At 38.5% G+C, this 22,988-nt stretch overlaps 1 long non-coding RNA gene across 1 annotated transcript in view; it reads right to left on the bottom strand.

The window, feature by feature from the left end:
• Positions 1-22,478: 22,478 nt before the first annotated feature.
• Positions 22,479-22,988, bottom strand: part of LOC103550857 (uncharacterized) — a 267,718-nt gene continuing 267,208 nt past the window's right edge. Inside the window, exon 3 of the long non-coding RNA XR_544895.2 lies at positions 22,479-22,801. This is a non-coding gene — a long non-coding RNA (uncharacterized lncRNA). The remainder of the gene's footprint in view (positions 22,802-22,988) is intronic.

Raw genomic sequence — 22,988 nt, forward strand, 5'->3', positions numbered from 1 at the left:
AAGAAAGATCTACAAATGCTTTTGAAGTTGTTGAAAATGTTTACTAGTTGAATTCGTATATAGTCTGTGACTATAAAGACAACACAAAAATTTAAAATAAAGGGTGGGGAGAAGAGCTTCAAATTTGGTGAAAATATTTATTCTCACTTGTCTGCCATGAATTTATCACTCCCAAAGAGATTTTTTGTATTTTTAATTTTCCCATGTAGTCAATAGAAAATACATGTAAACTGGGCTTTCAGTATACCAACATTCTTAAAAATTATTGTCCGTGTTGATCTCTAAACCATCCATTTCGGAATTCTTAAAATACCTCTAGCCACTAAATAGGACCATTCCACAAATATATCATTTTGGTTCATTGAAATGAATTCTTTTCTCGCCCAAGAATGAAATAGTCATTTAAAAATAATACATTGTTTCCTTACAAAATAAAATACCAGGAAGATTAAAAATTAAAAAAATAGTCAAATAAGAAAGGCTTTTATAAAAGGCTACCTGCTACTCCAACAGGGCACTTGCCCCTTATCTCCTATGTTCTGCAATGAGTCTTGGGGACCCCAGAGATAGGACATAAATAACCCCAACAACTCTGCTGCCATGCAGCCATCCTTCACCTGGAGCCATCCTCCACCTGGAGCAGCTGGAAGGTGACTGACATGCCCTCTGGCTGCCTTCTAACCTTTCCAACTACAGCCTACATGTTCATTAAGTTTAATGCCTCAAGCCCCATTCACTCCCTAGAACTTGCTGGAAGGAAGCTGCTACCAAGCAATGAGTAGATGCATCACCTCCCATAGTGCTCAGGCCCAGGAAGAGAAAGATTGAACTTAGAAATGTTGGAGTGGGTTTTGAGCAATGCTGTGGGAAGGAAGTGCCTTTCCTAGGCTGAACACACTCCCTAGAGAGGTGCTGGGGACCGAGGGAGGGGGAAGAAAGGGGTCTCTGAAACGTTTACTTCAGAGCTCAAAATTAAACTCGTTACTTGGTCGCCTTGCTGTTGTTATTTTCTTCAATCTAGAATATTATCCCAAATGAGGGTTCAAGCCAAACACAATTTGTCATAGGGGTGGATTTGTAATAATGTAATACCTAGCCTGATTTCATATCAGTCTTAATAGTTATTAAAAAAATGTGACTACTCGCTTTCCTAAATAAGAAACATTCGGAAATTTTTGAAAATAATGTCTGAGCACATACGTCTTGATTTCTTTGTTCTCATTCATCCAATGTCCATGTATTGAACACTTATGGCAGCTCGCTAGCACTAGACCAAGAAGAGCAGGGTGGTGTACAGACCCTTGCTGATCAAAGTGTGTCCCCGGACCAAAATATAGACATCAGCAGGGAGCTTGTCAGAAATGCAGAATCTCAGCCAGATCAGACCCACTGAATCTGAGCTTGCATTTAACAAAATTCCCAGGTCATTTATCAGCACATTAACATCCTTGAAGCATCGGTGCAGAGCAGCAGTCTCCAAATTTTATTAAATCATGCATCCCTGTCTGTAAAAAAAAGTTATACTCTCCAATATGTGTGTATAGATTTATAAATCATGTATGTACTACTGTAACATGATGCATTATTTATTTTATGAAGAATACATAAAATAAAAATTAATAAGTTAAAAATAGATTCTCGTAATTTCTTGCTGTTGGCTCAATGGATCATCTTGAGCACACATCCACTTTGCAGATCCCCGGCATGAGGCCAGTGCACTGGGCTTATGATATGAAAACTTGGGTTTGACTCCTGGCTTTACTATTTCTTAGCTTCAGTTCCCAGGAATGTTTGGGATAATCCATAGCACAACTCCAGTTGCACAGCATTCTGGGTTGCAGAGGGAAGAGATGATAGAGATGGGGAGCTAGCAGGAAGAGGAGTCATGGCCAGGGAGAAGCTGATAATCAAAAATCAAGTTCCATTGGGAGAAAGGCAACCTCAGTTCAGTCAGAGGTTCCGTTCACAGTCTAAAGGGAGTCACTTCAGAAGTTGTGGACAGCAGCGGGCAGTGCTCAAAGGGTGGTATTGCCTGGGTGATGAAACAGGAAATGCAGAACTAGTGAGAAGCAGAAGCAAGTGCCTCACAGGAAGGAGGGGAAAGTAAACAGTTTGGAGGTAGGCAGAACTGAGTTCAAATGCTGGCCCTACCCTTTACAATCTCAGCAAATTACTTAAACTCTTAAGAGTCTCCATTTCTTGTCAAGGCTAATAAGAGGCTACCTTGGACTGTGGAGAAGTTTCAACAGCCTAAAGCCACTCCAAAGGACCCCACCTTGGCTTGAGGTCATTCATAACAAAAAAGACAGAAGAAGCAAACAATTCCAAATGAGAACAACGTGTTCTTTTCTAAGCCATCCTAAATGTGAAGGTCAATTTTATGTGTGAAATTGACTGGGCCATGGGGTGCCCAGATATTTGGTCAAACATTATTTTGGGGGTTTGTGTGAGGGTATTTTTGGATGAGATTAACATTTAATTAGGTAGACTGAGTTAAGCAGATTGCCCTCCCCAATGTGGGTGGGCCCCATCTAATCTGTTGAAGGCCTGAATAAAAGAAAAATGCTGATACTCCCTCCAAGAAGAGAAAATTCTTCCTGTGTAACTGCCTTTGAACTGGAATATTCACTTTTTTCTGACTTTGGACTCAAACTGAACATTGGCTCTTCCTGGGTCTCCAGCTCCTGGCTCACCTGAAGATCTTGGGATTTGTCAGCCTCCATAATCACCTGAGCCAATTTCATACAATAAATTTCTTTACATATGCACACATATGTCCAATATATGGAGACAGATAGATAGATAGATAGATATAGATATAAATATAACTAAATAAGGAGTTTTTCAACTCAGTGCATAGGGTCAATTACCAAGAAAGCAGAATATAAAGGCAGCCCCTCTCTAGTTGAGATTGTGGCCTCTGTGTTACAAGGAGCTGGAAACCCATTCTCATGATGTCTTGGCACTCCCAGCTTTCAGCTGGTGACCATGAATCCAACTGCGTAGCTGCTTCATGATCAAGAACATACTTTGTACTCCTCTCCCTACATCCTCTTAGAAACAGTACCGTAGTGGAGTAGATATGAGTGCCCACTTCAGAGCCAGGCAGACATGGGCTTGAGCGCCTATAAATGTTTTAGCACACGGCACCCAAGGATGGCTTGCATTTTTTTCAGAGTCAGAAATGAATCTGGCAGGTCCCAGCTAGTTAGCTGACCAGAGGGTTAGTTCCTCCTGGTGCCACATTCCTGAGGGGCAGAGAAGTTCCAAGACACTAGGACAGGAGGAGGCCAGGGGGAGATTGCTTGGTGGGATGGAGGAGGTGTAGGGTTGGGCTTAGATGAGAGAAACTGCAAACTCATAAGGCCATCAAAATGCTCGAGGCATCAAGCAGCTCCCCATGTCCTTTAGTCCCCTAGATGCAGAGTATCGGTAGACTATTTCCAAAGTCCCTCAGTTAACAGAGCAAAAGTGAGTGCCCTCTTGCTCGGCAATTTTCCATTTCCTCTAACAGAGGTTTGGGCAGCCTTAGTCTACTGGGCAGGGGCTGACAATGAGGGTATGCCACTTTAATTCTTAGAGAAGCAAGATAGCATTGGTGGATTTCACTAGATTCTGGTTTCAATCAGACACGCCTTGGAGTTGCGGCCCCACCACTTACTGGCTATGTAATCTTGGGCAAAGCAATTAACCTGCCGGTACCTCAGTTTTCATTCGGTACAGTGAAAATCATTATAACAATAGTTAACCTCCATGGATGGCTTCCTATGTGCCAGGTGCAGTGTCACTAGCTTTATGTAGATCGTCTCCTTTTATTCTTCTGGCAAGTCTGAGTTCCGTACTATTACCACTGGCCCATTTTTACAGAGTGGGAAACTGAAGCTAAGAGAAGTTTAAAAAGTTACTCAAGGTTACATCTACAAAGTGATGGAGTTGAGATTCTGCCTCAGATTGTAAAGGCTCATTAAGTGAGATGATGGCCAAAAGCATATAGTGCCTTGCCTAGCCGAGAGTTAGTGCCACCATGATGGAAGCCTCTGTTTCCTCTTTGGCAGTTGTGAGGAGGAGCATGAGTATGGGAAGGTACTTTGTAAACAAAGTGCCAAGGCCATGTGAAGGATTCTTTACTGCAGGCTGAGACCTCATGTTGCACTCTGTCTCTGTTCCCTGACCCTGAGTGCTAAGGGGACAGTCGGGGAGAGGTCACAGGGGAGCCAGCCAGCAAAAACTTGAAAGCGGATCTAGACCTTGAAGGAGAAGTAGGATGGGCTTGTCAGAGCCGCCTCTCTGTAATCTACCTGTGCATAGCTTTAGGTGTTATGCAAATTGTTGAATAATTTCATTCATTAGCAGAGAAGCTCTATGCTCCTTTTCAATGCAAAAGACAAATTGCCAATGACGTTCTATTAGCACAAAGAGAATCTTTTTCTACTAAGGACCGGATTGAGCAAGTCTCAGAATCGGAATTGCCGACGTTTCTTGAATATGACAGAAAGTTTCCATGTGGAGAAAGCAAATGTCAATGAGCCTAATCTAAGTCTTGTGAGGAAAGCATCATCATTTAGTTTTAGCATAATTCAATTTCCATTTCAAAACAAGGAGAAGGAAGGAAACACATCTTTATTCTACAGAACTGGAAAAATACTTTTAAGAGACTAGTTTGTTTCACTAATTAATCATTCATTCATCCTTTTCATTCAAGAAGCTGAGTACCTTAAATGTGCCAGGCCCTGTGGTAGCCTAGTGCTGAGTTTCTATTATTCTGGAATTCTGCGGAAGTTCCAGTGTGTGAAACTTTGTGGGAAACAAAAATATGAGGAGAGTTAGGTTTAATCTGTCACAAAATAGGCTTCACTAGCGATTTCCCAGTATGGTCCGAAAATTACAAATCAAATGTGATGCATTAGTTTGTTGGACAAAATGCCTCCATTATAACAACTCTAGGAGGATGCAGCTCTCAGCGCCCACAGGAAATGTGTGCTTGTGTCACACAGACTCGCTGCTGTGCTCCTACAAAGCACCACACTGACACAGGATTCCAAAATTTATATAGCTGCTTTGAAGCAGCAAAGTCTTCTGACTTAAACTTCTAGAGCAGAAGACCTTCCCTATGGGAGACTTTCTCCATTTCCAACCCGATTTCCATTTACAAAGGGCAAATCAGACTTTCCTCCTTAAGCCACCATCTTAAGTTACTTTTGGCAAATCTAGGCTAGAGTAGTAACAAGACAACTTTTCTAAAGTCACTTTACCAGTAAAAGCCATTTCATGTTCTCCACACATTTGTTTGTAAGGTTATTATTATTATTATTTTAGCAGTCAATTGTCTTGTGTAGTGTATGAAGGCAGTTGTCCCTGAGAAACATTCTGAGCTGAATTCAGGCTTCATATCATGTTTTTACATCTGAAATCAGAATATACTAAACCTAAGATTAAGTGAATTGTGAGTAGCAGAATAATACATACAGTTTATAAACTGTAATGACATTTTGGTAAGAAAAGGAAAAAAGAAAACTAAATCATAAAATCTCAAAAAGCAATACTATATATTTTCTGTGGGTGCACATCAACCCATAGAACAAGGATGGAAGGTTACACATCAAACTGATGACAGTGTTACCTTAAGAGAAGAGTTGGAAAGCTCAAAGAGGGGATCCTAATAGTGGTCATAGTCTATCAGGGTTAGTTTCAGCATTATGTGACAAAAAAATCAAATTAAGAATGACATTCTATCATACAAGGGGAGTCCAGAATTAGACAGTGCAAGTATGAAGATTCCGTGAAGACAAGGAGATGGGTTCCTCCAGCATTCTTCTCCATCACCCCTACAGTGTGGCCCTCATTTTTATGGCCCAATATGACCACGAGAGTGCCAACTAGTACTTCAGAGTTCTAGAGAGTAGGATGGAAGAATAGAAAAAAAAAAAGGAAACATAACACATGTGCCAACTATCCTTCAACACAATTTCACAGATGCTGTCATATAACATTTCCATCTACATCTTATTGACCTGAATTTAGTCAGATGGTGAATTCTGATCACAAGGGAGGCTAGAAAATATTACTGCTATTTCCCCCAGCCATGTCTCCAGTTCAAATGAGGGGTTTTATTACTAAGTCAAAAAGAGAGGATGGATGTTGGGGTAGGCACCTGAGGTCTTTTGTCTCAGTCATCAAAGGCTTTTGACCTGATCCATAATGTAAAGTTTTACAAGTGGATGAATTTCCATATTATTTGTGTAACTAAAAATCATTTTTAAAGTAAAAAAAGAGGAAGTAATTACCTTACTTTTGAGATACTACTAATCTGAAAATGTGTATCACACTTTCAAATTGTCTCTAATTGACTTCCAGACTGGAAATTTTGCATAAGAGGAAAATCCAGGGTATGCTCCTGAGCCCACTATGACTAGACGGGGTGAGAAGAGCCTCTGAGACTTAAATGGGGATTGGCTCTGGGACTCATGGTTACAAACTCCTGTGAGGTACCCTACTTTGACAGCCTGACCAAGTTCTATTCTTCCTTGCCTTGTGTTTTTTAAAGTTGTAGTCAAATGCACATAACAAAATGTACCAACTTAACCATTTTTAAAGTATACAGTTCAGTAGCATTAAGTATATTCACATTGCTGTATAGCCGCAATTTCCAGAACTCTTTTCATCTTGCAAAACCGAAGCTCTATACCTGTTAAAGAACAACTCCCTCTTGCCCCTTCCCCACAGCACCTGGCAACTACCATTCTCCTTTCTGTCTCTATGAATTTGATTCCTCTAGGGACCTCCTATGAGCGATCACACAATATTTGTCTTTTTGTGACTGGCCTATTTCACTTAGCATATTGTCCTCAAGTTTCATCCATGTTGTAGCATGTGTCAGAATTTCCTTCTTTTCAAGTCTAATAGTCCATTGTATGTATACACCACATTTTGATTATCTATTCATGCATCAATGTACATTTGGGCTGCTTCCACCTTTTGGTTATTGTGACTAATGCTGCTATGAACACGGGTGTACAAATATCTCTTCAAGACCTTGCTTTCGATTCTTTGGGCTATATACCCAGAAGCGGAATTGGTGGATAATATGGTAGTTCTATTTTTAATTTTTTGAGGAACCACTGTACCATTTTCCATAGGGACTGCAATTTACATTCCCACAAACAGTTCACAAGTTTCTCCACATCCTTGCCAAAACTTGTTATTTTCTGGCTTTTTTTTTTCAATAGGAACCATTTTAATGGGTATAAGATGGTATCTCCTTGTAGTTTTGATTTGCAATCCCTAATGATTAATGATGTGGAGCATCTTTTCATATGCTTCTTGGTCATTTGCATATCTTCTTTGAAGAAATGACTTCTCAAATCCTTTGCCCATTTTTAAATCAGGTTGTTTGTTTCTTTCCATTGAGTTATGAGTTCCTTATATATTCTGGACATTAATTCTTCATCAAATAGATGATTTACAAATATTTGCTCCCACTCTGTGGGCTGCCTTTCCACTCTGTTGATCGTGTCCTTTGATGTATCCTGCCTTGTGTTTTGCTACCATAACGGATCTCAGCCTGAATTTGCGGTTTCTAGTATTGACTCCAGATCTGGTTCCTGTGACCGTGAGCCATCTTCTCTACTTCATATTGATTCTTACTCCAGTTTTTGCAAAAATGAGCTCAGGCTTCTATAACAATGCCCCAGCTTTCCTGTCTGATTTCACTCTTGGATCCCCCTCTCTCATCTTCTAATGAAGGCCTTGAGGTTTACTTAAGAGTTTGTTTTGTCCGTAAAATCTGTAAAAAGTTGCAGCCATAAAATTTGCCATTGTTCTGTTAATTCTGAAATGATGGGACAGATTTCACTTCCTACTTTTAAAAGACACATAAAATAAGGCAAATAAAATGACAATCTAAAGCTATGTAATCTCGGGGAAGAGAGAATCACACCAAAAATCTAGGATACATAGAAGTGTCAAGAGCTATGAAGAATCTGAGGTTTTAATCTACACACAAGCTAACAATTAGCCTACCACAGTTTCACAGATGCTGGAAGAATTCACAAGATTTCCCCAGTCAGAGACAAAGGGCTATTACTCACAGCAATAGGAGTAGCCAGAGTATCTACATTTTCCTGCACTGAATCCCTGAGGCCCAGGTGCCACAGGGGTGGTGTGAAGAGAGCCAGGTGACGCCTGCACAGACAATGGGTTGCGTTGCAGTAGAGGAACTCTGAGCTTGAGAACCCAAGTCTTTTATAATGGACAAGAGGCATGCCTGGACTCTGCTCTGGAGGGAAACACTATCTCTACTGTTCAAGGCTGTTTGCCATTAAAAACATTCTTTTTTTTAAATTTTTTAAATTATTTTTTTCCTTTTTTTTTTTTCTCCCCAAAGCCCCCCGGTACATAGTTGTATATTCTTCGTTGTGGGTCCTTCTAGTTGTGGCATGTGGGACGCTGCCTCAGCATGGTTTGATGAGCAATGCCATGTCCATCCCCAGGATTCGAACCAACTGGGCCGCCTGCAATGGAGCGCGCGAACTTAACCACTCGGCCATGGGGCCAGCCCCCATAAAAACATTCTTGAAAAGATAATCTGGAACAAAGAGTAGTTAGTGCCTCACTTGCAAGACACGAAGAAACATGAGAAAGCCATGCAACTGTCTCCCAACAATGAGCCATCCCTTCTATTTTGTTCCTCAGAGCTTCTTGGCTACCAAGACCAAGAGGTACATATTCCTTCTAATAAACAAATAGCTTTCCTCAAAAATGGAGCATGACAGTTAATTGAGATAAGCTTTTTCTCTTGCCCTAAGCTATAAGATGAAGTAAGCACTTGGAATCTTACCTAGAACATAAATTGAACAACATAATAAAGTATTCAGAGTTTTGCACAATATGGGGATTTTTTTTCATATAGCCATTTCTTTTTCAGATATGGAAAAAAATTAAATCAAATCTTTCTGAAGGTATTTTTATGAAGACATTCTATATAGTTCAATAGTAATAAAGTTTTAAATGTCTGATTTTCAACATATTAATATTTACAGGGTATGTGTAAATAGCCAAAGTTTAGTCTAACGCAAATTATGAACAAGAGAACACTGTCAATTGTTTGTTTGTTTGTTTGTTTGTTTTATATCTACAGAATTCAGAGGGCTGGCTTTGTCTCCCACTTTGATAAACAGAAGCACCTTATTCGACATATTAAAAAACAAACATTGACCACCTATTCTATTCTAGACGCTGTGCGATTTATTGCATATACAGAGATAAATGATATACAGTCCCACCTTCAAGAAACAATCCTAAGCATCCCAGATAGTTTGTGTGTCTCCACCATTTTCTTCCCTGTCACCAATCCACATGGATGGCTTAATTCTATAGAAAGGAAGAGCAGCTCAGCTTGTTTATATGCAAGCAGCTGGTAAGCAAATGGAAGCTTCCTTACTTGGATACACTTCATCCCCATCATTTCATGAGCTTCTTTACTCTAGAGCTGCACTGCCCAATATGGTAGTGAATAGACAAATCTGGCTACTCAAATTAACTAAAGTAAAATAAAATAAATTAAATCAGTTCTTCAGTCACACCAACCGCATTTCAAATGCTCAATAGCCACACGTGGCTAGAGGCTACCGTGTTGTTCTATCATTGCAGAACATACTATTAAAGAGAACTGTTTTAGAGTATGGCTTTGCTTGCTAAGGTGTGGTCTCTGGTTATAAACTGGGTATGCCTCAGAACTGGTATTTTTAACTTTCCATAGCAACAGTTTACTCAATATGTCAGACTGAAGCCCAAATGAGATAGACATACAGATAGGCAGATATATATATATACATATACAGATATAGATATAAATATAGATATGGGTATAGATATAGATATGGATATTTATTCTACACAGGTACTAAACTCTTCACATCCACTCTTAAGGAGAAAAACGATCATCAGTCAGTATAAGAATCAACTCTCAGAACATTATATCTGAGTAGGTGATAGTTTCAGTAATTCTTTGTGGCTTTTTCCCTATGATTGAAATTTTCCTGGCTTCTGTATTCTCAATGGTGATTTTCTTGGGAAGTATAAAATCTGTAATTACCACATTAGCTTCCAGAAGAATTCGACAGGGTATGTGCTTTGTAAATGTCACTTGATATTTGCATGTGGCATTTAAATTCCTGCTAGTGTTAGTGCACCATAGAGATCACTGTATTATTTCTGAGTTGTTTCTTTTGTTAATTTTGATTCTGCTTGCAGCAGGCATTTTAGGAGTTAGTGGAAAAGTTAGACTTCTGTGTTTTATAATGCCATTGACACTCAGTAAGCTTAATAAAAAAAAAGAGAATCCAAGACTATGTGAGGAGATTTTAATCTCTGATCTACTGGTTCCTTGAATTAATTATTGGAGAAGTAGAATGGGTTCCCGAAATCTGATCCTCAGAGTTGAAGGAAGGGGAAGAAATAAGACAAGTACAGATGGACATAATGAACTGCATTACAAGTTGATTAAATGTCATAAGAATACGTATTCCTATGGAATCTTTCTTGAATTTTACCTTTAGTTTTTATGGTTTCCATTAGTGGTGTGTCTAGGATGGCTAATTTCCCCTGACTCAGAAGTGGAAGCAGGCAGGGTGCATGTAGTTTCACTTACATGTGGAATCTTCTTCACATTTGTATATCGTCTATTTTGGCTTTTGGCACCATTTCTTATAAGTATCTTCAATGGTCAAGTATTCCTGAATTTTCATTGTGTCACAGGGTTTATTTTCAGAAATGGAGTTGTTCATCTTGCACATATTATTTGACTTTAAATATTTTTAAATTATGTGTACACTCTGGGTTTATTTGTTTGTTTTTGTCATATAGCAGGATCTTGCACATAGTGATCCTCTGGCCAACTTTGGTGCTTTTCTTTATAGAATCCTCACCGGGGCTGGGAGTCATGTACTCATTCGCACATATTCACCCCCATATTCCCTTATAAGTAATAATCCAACCTGAGCTGACAGGATGCAGTAGAATTTTATGACTTGTACCTGGACTTCCTTCAAAAAGTTTATAATTTTTAAATTGCAATTCAAAACCAAATTAAAGAACATAGATAAGCAAAAAATTTTTATTTCCTTAAAATGAATGTTTATAGTCTCTTCTCCCAACTCCTACAAAGATAGGGACTGTTAACATCAGGGTTAGATCCTTTTTAGTTGTATATATGTGTATGGATGTATTTTTTTTCACAAATCCAGGGTCATATATTATATGTTATTTTATAATAAAAATTTTTTACCTCACTATTTATCCTGAATATCTTTCCTATCATATAACATTTTAAGAAATCATATACTGTTCTAGAATATTATCTGTAATGGTTGCATTGAAGTCCAATGTTTGCAAATACCATAATTTATTGAACTATCCTTATGGATAACTTGGTTGTCTCTGACATAGTGGCTTTATCATCAATACTTTTTTATTTGTCCACTCTTGTATATCTTGACTTTTTATATTAGTACATAAATTTCTGAAAATTATTAGAAATAGCCAAATTTTAGTATTCTACTATCCTTACATAACAACCTACCTTAATTTTGCTCATCTAAAACAATGATTCATAGCTTATTTGTCTAAGCTTTGTGGAATCGCTCATTTTCCCAGCATTCTATTCTTCAACTTTTTCCCACTTGCCAATACCTCTTTTCTATGCTCCCTCTTATTCTCATCTTCTGTCTTCCTAAAAATCTACTCCTATGTATTTCATTAACAGGAAGGCACATTTAATTAAGAATAACTTAATGTTTTCCTTTCTGAGGTTATTTGCATTTTAATAAGCATCGAATCTTTATATTAACAATAGACTCTAATGGAGGAATTGGAGGCATCTGCCAGAAGTTTGGAGAAGATCTTATACATAACTCATATAACGTATTCCTTATTCTTCTTATTTTAAGGTTTGGGGGTAAATGTTACTTGCTCTCTGTTTGCTCATCAGTCAAGTTGCAAATATGCTTGACACACCTCAATCCCTTATATGAGTCAAGATAGCAAACTAGGGAGTTAGCAACTTCAGGAAGAGATTACAGGTTGTTGTAATGTTGGGATGCCTAGTAAGTGCCAAGCATACAACAGACACATAATAAATATGTGTTGTTTACTTGATCAATTAACAGTGATTCAGGATGTGGCTGTCTTTCTCTCGATTGCTGACTTTCTTTGCTTTTGCTGCCAATCCCTGCAATTCTCTTACAGATAATATGTAGGAGATGCCCTTGAGCTATGCTCATAGTTCCTTCATGTATAGGAGAAAGAGTGATCCTACAAAATCAGAAAAATTTGTACTGAGTCAAAGAGGGGAAATGAGAAATGCTAGTAGACAGGAAAGCCTCCATCCCTTTTGTGCAAAAAATATGAACAAGACATGGGTCTGACAACAGTCCAATAAGGGAGATAATCAATTAAGTGAGTCATTATTATAAATGCAATATAAATAATATAATAGAATGCACCATATATAATAGAAATAATATACATGGTAAAATGGAAGCAGAAGAATGAGCCATGGACTCTGCATAGAGAGGTCAGGGAAATCTTCACCCAAGAGACACCGCTTGAGCAGGGTCTTAAGATGTGAACAAGAGTTTGGTAGGTATATCAGAAGAGAGAAGGAACATAACGTGCAAAAGGCTGAAAAAATGTTTCGAGAACAATAAACAGCAGGCATTCTGAGTCTGGAGTACAAAGTGTCAGCCACAGAGTAGCAGAGGATCAGACTGGAGACGTAGGCCTGGAATTACCACAGAGGCTTTGTGTTCTGTACTGAGGACCTGCGGTTCTAGTCTCTAGGCCAGTGGTTCACCATCCTAGCTGCATGTTAGCACTGCCTGGGGAGATTTAAAAAAATACAGCTGGGCCAGCACTGACGGCCTAGCAGTTAAAGTTCGGCCCTCTCACCACTTCAGCAGCCCAGGTTTGTTTCCCAGTCACAGAACCACACCACCCATCTGTCAGTAGCCATGCTGTGGCAGCAGCTCACATAGAAGAACTAGAAGGACTTACAACTAGAATATATAACTATGGACTGGGGGGCTTTGGAGAGGAAAAACAAAGAGGAAGATTGGCAATAGATGTTAGCTCAGGGCGAATCCTTCCCTGCTAAAAAGAAAACAAAACAGATGCCCAGCCCTACCTGTGTGTGTTTGAGGGAGTGGCAGAGATATTAGTTCAACTTTGGACGTAACAAGTTGGGGATACCTGTAGGGCATCAAGGGTGGAGATGGAGATAGCCCATGAATGCTTAGATACATGAGTCTGGAACTTTGCAGAAGTCTCTGAGCCCCGGATTTCAGTGGGTACAGAGAGTGCATGGCGCAGAAGCCTAAAAATAGGTAAAGTTGTGCTTTCACATAGGAAAGATGTTCTGTATAAATGTTGAAGTAAAAAAATTCGTATTATAAAACAACATAATATTTGACCCTGGACTTGTTGCTTTGGGACAACAGGGGTGAGGGTAGCAGAGAGCAAGGAGGGGTAGGAGGAAAGGATCACAAAGAAACAGGAAAAAACTCTTTGAGGTGATGGGTATGGTCATTATGTCGATTGTGGTGTTGGTTTCATGAGTCTATACATAAACTCACCAAAACGTAATCTTTAAATTTATGCAGTGGGCCGGCCTGGTGGGGCAGCAGTTAAGTTCACACATTCTGCTCCAGCAGCCTGGCATTCGCTGGTTCAGATCCCAGGTGCAGACCTACACACTGCTTGTCAAGCCATGCTGCGGCAGGTGTCCCACATATAAAGTAGAGGAAGATAGGCACAGATGTTAGCTCAGGGCCAGTCTTCCTCAGCAAAAAGAGGAGGATTGGCAGCAGATGTTAGCTCAGGGCTAATCTTTCTAAAAAAAAAAAAATGCAGTTTATTGTATGCCAATTAGACATCAATAAAGTTTTAACCCAAATCAATTACCTGACTGCATTAGTCTTCTACTTTTACTTCATTAGAAAGAAGCCCATGACTTGTTGTGGAACGTGAGCAAGTCACTAACATCCCTGGGATTCAATTTTCTCAATTTTAAGAAAAGAGTTGCCTTCTAACATGATAAAAGTTTCCTTTCATTGTTTCTAATCTATGATACATAAGCCAAATTCAAGAAGATGGAGGAAGTCCTAAACTTTGATACTTAAATCTTAATGATAAAGAAAATTTTGTGGGATAAGTGGGGCCACAGCATTATAATTTGACATGCAGACGCTGACTTTGCCTCTTGTACCATCAGCTGCTATGGGTTCTCTTATTGATTTCTCAGTTTGTGAGGCATCTGTGGAAGATTATGCCTGAGCCCAGGCAGACTCAGCCCCAGGGTAAGAATCAACGGGCAGGAGTCGAAGGATCTGAGCCCCTGGGTCACTTGAGATTTCCCTTTAGACCTTATACAATTAGTATAAATTTGTAGTGTCTGTGAGATTGAAATTGATGTGGGCTGAAAAATCAGAACGCTTTCAAATCCTGCTCCAAACATCCTTCTCAAATGTTTACAGACAATGTTTTCTGGAATGATAGAAATTGAAAGGACTGTGGATAATTTTATTAATACTAAATCTTTATTTTCCAAATAATAATTTAAAAAACAAATAAATAATGCTAACACTCACTGAATGCTTACTTGGTTGCAGGCATTGTGCTTAATGCTTTGCATACGTTTATATCATTTAATCCTCAAAACTATTCAATATTATTATTTACTTTTTTATTAAAACAAAAATGAGGCATGACACCACTGAGATACATGGCCATGTCACACAGCTAGTGAAGCGCCAGGCATCAGCTATTCCCGCCGTAGCATTTACAGACCATGAAACTAAGCTGAGTTGTGGGTTTTGGATTCTGCTCCATTCCACCTCTAACTTACAGATTGGCCTTCAGAACGTCACTAACCTTCTTCACGTCCCAGCGTTTGCATTTTGAAAAGATAACGATATTCTTCCAACCCACACCATGGAGGACATAAGGTATATGACGTAGTCAGATGACAAAGAAAACATATTTGCATTGATAGCAACGTCTTCTGTTTCAAAAATAATTTTTATAGGTTTTGTATTTATCACTTATAGGTGTATTCTAAATGTCAACCGAATTAACACTGTTTTTAAAGATTAACCTAAAATCAACTCAACCCTTCTATCCCTTCAGGAAGTAGAAAACCCACTCCCTTTCCCCACTACCCTATCTTCAGACAGATTTTGACTAACTGGCATCTTCAAGGACATCAGTAGTTCTCATTTCCTATTCCTGCTGAACTCTGAGTCTTAGTGTCATCTCATCCCCAGTGGTCATTCTTTTTGCTCTGTCTTACACAAAACAGGGAGGGGCAACGACTTTTTCTTGATTTCTCCAAAAGGATGTCAATTGTTTTCATAGATGACTTCTCTGAAGTTTTAAGACAAAGAAAGATGGGATTCAGAGCACAAAATTGCATAGAAAACATTTTAAAACTGAATATTAGATAATCCTTTTCTTAAAACTCCTTCAATAGGCCTGCTAGCAGGAATTATCCGCCAACTGGCTCTCTGCAGACTCCAGTCTTCTGCCATATAATTTGAGCACTTCTCCTGTCTGACTAATCTCTCTCTCATTTTTCTCTTCCTCACTAAAACCCCAAAATTTGTAATAACTTTCCATGCTGGACGGTTTAGCTAATACTTCCATATATTTCCTTCCAGACTATAATCCTCGGTGCTCATCTTCTGCACTATAGGCAGTTTCCTTTTCAAAAACTTTTGTCTCCCTAAGAGGAATTCAGATGCCATCCACTAACATACACTTTTAAAAAAAAATCCTATTTCATATTTAATGCACTAACACCTTGCTAATTTGGAGTTACTTGTTTGATGACCTTAACACAAACCAGAAAGGAAGCATAAATGGTTCCTGGGAAGCCAAAGTCACCATCCCAGGCAATTTATTTATAAAAATAAAACTGCATGAGAAATAGCAGTAATGATCAAAATGATAATAAAAATAGTCAAGGAGTTTGTCTTAAATTTAAAAGAAATTCCCTCAAAAGTCAAAGTTCCTTTAGCAAAAATCCTTAATTCTATTGTTTAAAAAAATGAGTTGTAATAAAGGAGCATAAGAACAGTTCCTGGGGAAGACATGCCCTCAGATATGATTGTAATACATCAGTGGAATAATTTATCACCTGATGAATGCTTAAAAACTAGCAATCACAATAAAATAAGGTGCACATGAAGATAAGTCAACTTTGTCACACAAAGTAATAGGGGGAAAAAAGAAAGAAACTAAGACATTACTGTAGGAAAAAAGCAAAAACAACAAAAAACCCCACCATTGGAATATAAGAGCCTAGAATTTTCTTTTTAACTGATTTTAAAATAAGTACTTAGGGGTACTGGTACTGGATAAACAGCTCTGAATTTTTTTCTTTTCTTTGTTTTTTAGAGAGATTAGAGGGGTTTGGGGAAGAGGATCCAACATTGAGGCAAGTTAATAACAAAAATGTGTACATTTAATTTAAACAAATTTACAGCTCAGTCCTGTGATACGACTACTACTATTGTCTAAGACAAATGTCCAGAACACATATTTCTCTATGTACTTATATTAGTGTTTATTATTTCTTCATTATGCACATGTTATGTTCTTTATCAAATAACCCAAAGTACCTGAAACATCTAGACTTAGTACACGAGGAAATGAATAACATCTTAGAGTGGTCTAGTGCCCATTCCAGCAAAGAATGAATTCACCATAACCCCAAAATCTCAGGTATTTTTCCATTCCCCTTCAATTCAAAGATCTTGTCCAGATACAGACTTTGAAGCTAGAACCAGTCCACGGAATTTTATCCCTAAGCAACTCACCTTGGCCATTAGTGCTCTGTCCATCCCCCATATTTTTAAGTAGTATGCTAATGTTTGAATATTAAAGTTTTCCAAGTAACAAAGTTTTCTACAAATGACCTAGCCACAAGTGTACACCACATTAACAATTCATTAATTTTAGTTTAGACTTCATGAGTGCCTAACATCAAGTCCTAACAAGACGTGAAACAAGATATTCTGAAAAGTCTTGCCTTGTGATATTTTAAGAATGCATTCCTTTCTCTTATGAATTCAAATGCTGTACTTTCTGGGCTTAACCTCTATCTCAAACTGTCAAGATGATAACCATCTGTTTGATTGGTAATTGTTCTTTTTATTATGTTTGACACACTTTTAATTGTTTCTATTGATTTTTTCTTCCTAGCAATTGTACATGGTGATCAGAATATTTAATATATGACTTTCCTGCTTTGCCTTCAAGGAGATGGTGTAGGTTGTGTTCAAAAATGTGTTTTAAAACATCCTTATCAAGACGGTGTTATGAAATTTGTACACAAAAATGGTACAATGTCTTTAGAAAATTGGCTCTTGCTCCCAAAAAGAAACTTTAAAAATAAGATTTAAACAAGATAATAAAATAACCTAAAAAACACACCCACAAACAAAAACAATTGAACAAGGAATAGGAAAAGATAAAAATGTGATGACCAGCAAAGGTTTCCATAGTGAGCTCAGAAAAATTAAGGACCAGTTTGCTGAATTAAACAAAATCTGTTAGGCAATTAAGTGTTTTCCAAGTGGACTGTCCCATCCATAACTCTCCTCTTCTCTCCCTCTTTCTTGGCCTGGAAAGGAACAGTAATGGAAATTCTGCAGAGAATCTTATACATTGTGAAAATTGCCCAATCAGTTTTCTAGAAGCTATAGAATCCCGCTTACCATCAGATCTTAACAAGATTTGGAATCCGATTTATTCAAATTTTGTCTAATTGCCAATTGTGACAAAATAAACTGGACAATTTTCTGTCTTTCTGAACTGTACATTTAAGTTTTTTTACCAGAAAAATGTATCCTATACCAGGTGCTTTTCTAGAACTTTTGCATTTTTCCTGAACCCTATGGCGTTCTTCTCCCTCCCACTGTAACAACCCAGCCCTGCGCAATAGTCTCCTTTAAATCCTGCACCAGCTGCACCAACAGGACTTTTCATGGAGGAAGCACGTGGACTACATCTGAACAACCAACTATCTTGCAGACTGACTTTCTCCTCAAATTTTGCTCCCAGATGCCCAGAGCACCTGCCTGGGCAGATATATCCTATATCTTCAGAGAAGAGAGATAAATGAATTCCTTAGAGGGCAATCTGAATTTTAAGATTGAAATTGAGAAGGAAAATCAAACCCCTTAATCTTTTTTACTGGACTAGAAAAAATTGTGTGTGCTCACCTTATGGCAGTGAGCAACGCTCGCTCTCTGTGCCAATGAAATTCATCTTGAAGCTGATGTAAACTGTGCCTGACTTCAGAATACCAGCTCCTTCTGCTATTGTCTGACAGCTTCATCCCTTCTGACTTTGCGCTGTGGACATTTCCTTTCTGCAAGATAGTTGATTGGATAGTTGATTTTGTGAAGTTACGATGAATCTAATGATATTATTTTCCCATACAAGTTACATGCATGTGAAATTGAAACTGGGCATGATTAAAAGGAGCCCTTTCTGCCCATTTGCCCTTTGCATCATTTACCAGGTGCAGATATCTTTCGATGAGGAAATCTACATTTTAAGTCATTTTGGATGCTTAAGTAAGTCCTGGGTGAACATGAAGGTTGGCTGAGTCAACCAGAATTTTGGAATTGGGCAGACTTACTTTGGAGCTAGTACTTGCAGCTGGCAACTGGGCAGTGATTCAGGAGGCAGGTGGTGCTAAAGAAAAAAGTGAGTATGAGACTTACATGCTTATAATCACCTCCTAACCTTTTTAAAAATACCCCTAATTTTCCTTGTGGTGGTTTCTTTCTCCATCCAAAGGGTTTCTGGATGTTAGTTTTAATTTGATTTCACTAGGACACCAATATGGAGGGAATAAAGAACAAGGCAGATGAGTAGCAAAGGATTTTATCTGAGCCTCAATCATTCACTGGTGCCTCTGGCTGAAAATACTAGAAAAATGAAAGTGATGTCAACAGCTAAGAGCAAATTCAAGAGGAGAAGCTGGAATGCTCCTCTAAAGACAATTGTTAGAGGAAAGAGAGACTCAGAAATCAGTAAGTGTAACCTGAGAAGGAGAAGGTGGTAGAAGAGGAGGAGGGAAGGGGAGAGAACTGGAGGAAGAAGGAGAAGGGGAGAGAAAAAGGGGAAAAGGTATGAACCTCATTACTCAGTAGAGCGGGTCCTCACTTTAAGCACAGTTTTGCTGTCAGAAGATGACTCCAGGGGGCCAGCCCCATGGTGGACTGGTTAAGTTCACCCGCTCTGCTTCAGCCACCCAGGGTTTCATGGGTTCGTATCCTGGGTGCGGACATGGCACCGCTCTTCAGGTCACACTGAGGCGGCGTCCTACATGCCACAACTAGAAGGACCCACAACTAGAACATACAACTATGTACTGGGGGGATTTGGGGAGAAAAAGGAAACATAAAAAAAAAAAGAAGAAGATTGGCAACAGTCATTAGCTCAGGTACCAATCTTTAAAAAAAAGAAATTTTAAGAAGTTTAAAAAAAAAGATGACTCCAACATCTCAGTAGTTTACAACAATAACATTTATTTCTGCCTCATGCTGCATGTCTGTCACAGGTCAGCCACCACTGAGCAGTTTATTGCCTTCATTTAGGATTCTGGCTGACTGACAGAGAGGCCTTAATGGGGGTTTCAGAGGAGAAACAGCATGACAAAATCACAAGACAGAAGCTCAGAAGGACATGCTTCACCTCCACTCACATTTCATTTGTCAAAGCAAGTCACATGGCCAAGCCTGACGTCAATGGGATGAGAATGTATATTCTGAACAATATATAATTACCTAACAGCGTATAATAACTAAAAATGTTTTGATCTTCACAAGTAGGCAAGATAGAAAGTATTGGTCAGGGTATTTTGTAGAATGACCCTCCGTTTAGGTTTTTCTGATAATTAGATTGGGTTTATGGTTTTTTTGGGAAAAAGACCACAGAGGAAAAGTGCCATTCTCATCACATGGTATCAAGGGTATACGCCATCAACATGACCCATCACTGCTGATGTCAGTCTTGGGGGAGGACTTGTCAGATTTCTCCACTGTAAAGTTATCTATTTGTCCTCTTTTCTGTACTGTATTCTTTGGAAGGAAGTCACGATACACAGCCCACACTTAAGGAGTGGGAGTTACGTTCCACCTGCTTGAGGGCACTTCCCCATTTTTACAGGTGAAGAATCTGAGGCTTAGAGAGTTTAAGCCAAGTTGATATAGCTATTAAGTGGCATCAAGATCGAAACTCATGTCTGTCTGATTTATAAAACTATTCTTTTTTCAGTACTACACAAAAAGAAGCATAAAAATAGGGAAATGGTTAGAAAAATAGAAGGATATACCTATGAGTTACTTCACTGAAGCACATTGAGGAGCATGGCCCTTGATACTAGATAGATTCTTTAACTTGCCACTCACTAGCATTGGGACTGGAGAGCCATGCTCCTGATGTTTATAACACTATCCAATTATTGTCCCGACACGGTTTAACCATTAATCTGCCTTTCTACAAATACACCCTGACTCCATTCTAATCACTAAGCCATTTTTCAAAAGGGAAATCAAGTCCTTGGAGCAGTGTGAGGGGAGAGTAGAGGATGAAAGTGATTTTGTCTGTACTTCTTGTGGCCAGGAGATAGCTTCTAAGCAGTACTTTTTTGTGAAGAGAGTTATAACTCCAGATCTGCTTAATAAAGAGAAGGCATGTTTCTGTCACAGAAATAGCTTTTGGACAAATGGGAAACTGTCACTGAGCCTGAGAAGCAGAGCAACAGGATGGTCTATGTCTGTGGGTGAAAATTCTGTGAGGTTTTCCTTCTTACTCTGGAGGCATGATTCAATGATGACATTTTAAAGTGTGTGTCAGGTCCCATAGCTAGTTTTCTTTTGAAGTGTCATTGACAATGCAGTTCAAAGACAGAAATGACCATGTAACAGTATTAAAACAGTTGTGTTTTCTAAACTAGGATCAAATCTCTCTTCTGACAAAAAACTAAGTTACAGAAATGTATAAAGATAAAACAGAGTTTGGGGACTTTCTATATATTTCAGATGAAGAAAAGCCTTTTATTTCTATCCATTTTCAAAGACAGAATAGAGACTACTTGGTGTCTGAGTCACATGTGCACACCATATACTTACTTGTATTACATGATATCCTTGAACATGATTAATTTGAATATTCTGATGTGCAGTGATTTCTAAGTACACTGAGTTCTTGGCTGGCAGTCAGGAAGTCAAGTTATTCACCACTATTTCTCATAGTATAGAGACGTTTAATTTTCAAAAATAATTTTCTCCTTCAATTGCTGAGATTATCTGGACTTTCTGAGGGTATTATGTAAATCCCACGGAAGGATTGAGCTCTTAAGCAGAAACTGTTTTTCTTACCGTTATGCCCCAGCACTTAGTACATTCCAGAACACTGTAGACACTTTAAAAAGTTTGTTAAATGAATATTAGATAAATATTTTCAAAAGAGAAGCATTGTGTGAATTTAAGATAGTCATAAAATACACAGCTACATCTAAAAATGAAACGCCATGTCTAAAGTCTAAGATCGTTAATTTCCCTCAGGTCAGAATAAAGCTTATTTTTATGAGACCAAGTATAATAAAGTCTGTATTATATAACTGTGCGACAGCATGTTTTCCCCAAATATCCTGATCAAAGGCAAGAACACCCAAAGTGGACACTGATGACTGACTTCGGTGCTCTGCCTTCAGGAAGTCACTAAACTTGCTGGCCGCCAGGCCACTATTCCTATGAACAGAAAATGATTTTTCTTTTGAAAAGTCAATAAAATTATATTTTCTTTTAATAAATGACGAAATTGATTGAAAATTAATACTTAATGCTGGTCAGAGTATGCTAAGAGAGTTCCTCTCCTCTATTGCTGGTGTCAGAGTAATTTGATACACATTTTCTGGAAAATAATTTGGGGATATATACAAAGAGGCTTAAAGAGTTCATCACATTTTTTTTTTAATAAAGGAGTTGGATTTCTAGATATTTATCTAAAATAAATCATCAGAGATTAATGTTTGAGGATATAAAGATGTTTGTTACATAATAATATTGAAAAATTTTGAAGAAACGTAAATGGTTAATAACAGAGGACTGCCTAAATAAACTAGGAAATACTCACCCGATAGAGCATTATCCATCCCTTAGAAGGAAGCGTCTATATATGTAAGGGCGCAATGTTGAATTCTAGTTTTTCCACTTTCAAGTTCTGTGACCTTGAGCGAGGGTCTTATTTAATCCAAGTTGCTATTTTAACTTAATTGTGTTCCAATTTTTTAGGCAATGCTTATTTTTGAACCCAGTTTTAATTTTTATCAAAGTTGCACACGATCATAATTTAGAGAGTCAAATTGTTGTACAAGGCTTATTACAGAAAAACAGCAGAACTCTAGCTCTTTCCAATTTTTTTTTTAAAGATTTTATTTTTTTCCTTTTTCTCCCCAAAGCCCCCCAGTACATAGTTGTATGTTCTTCGTTGTGGGTCCTTCTAGTTGTGGCATGTGGGACGCCGCCTCAGCGTGGCTTGATGAGCAGTGCCATGTCCGCGCCCGGGATTCGAACCAACGAAACACTGGGCCGCCTGCAGCAGAGCGCGCGAACTCAACCACTCGGCCACAGGGCCAGCCCCTAGCTCTTTCCAATTTTTGTTGCCCAGAGGCAGCCACTTTCAGCTCTTTTAACTGATTCTTAGGATATTTGCCTCCATACTTCCACCACTGTAAAAACAAAAAAAGAAATAAGCAAACAAGTTATCTGTTGACTTTCCACTATGGAAAATTATAGTTTAGTTTTCTTTCACTGCCTCTATCCCCAGCATACACATACACCCTTACTCTTTCCCCTTTCTCCCAAAAAGTTTTATCATAATTTTGGTTACATCGCTACAGTGTGTATAGTATTATG

This window comes from Equus przewalskii, chromosome 18 (assembly GCF_037783145.1).
Source record: "Equus przewalskii isolate Varuska chromosome 18, EquPr2, whole genome shotgun sequence".
Lineage (NCBI taxonomy): Eukaryota > Metazoa > Chordata > Mammalia > Perissodactyla > Equidae > Equus > Equus przewalskii.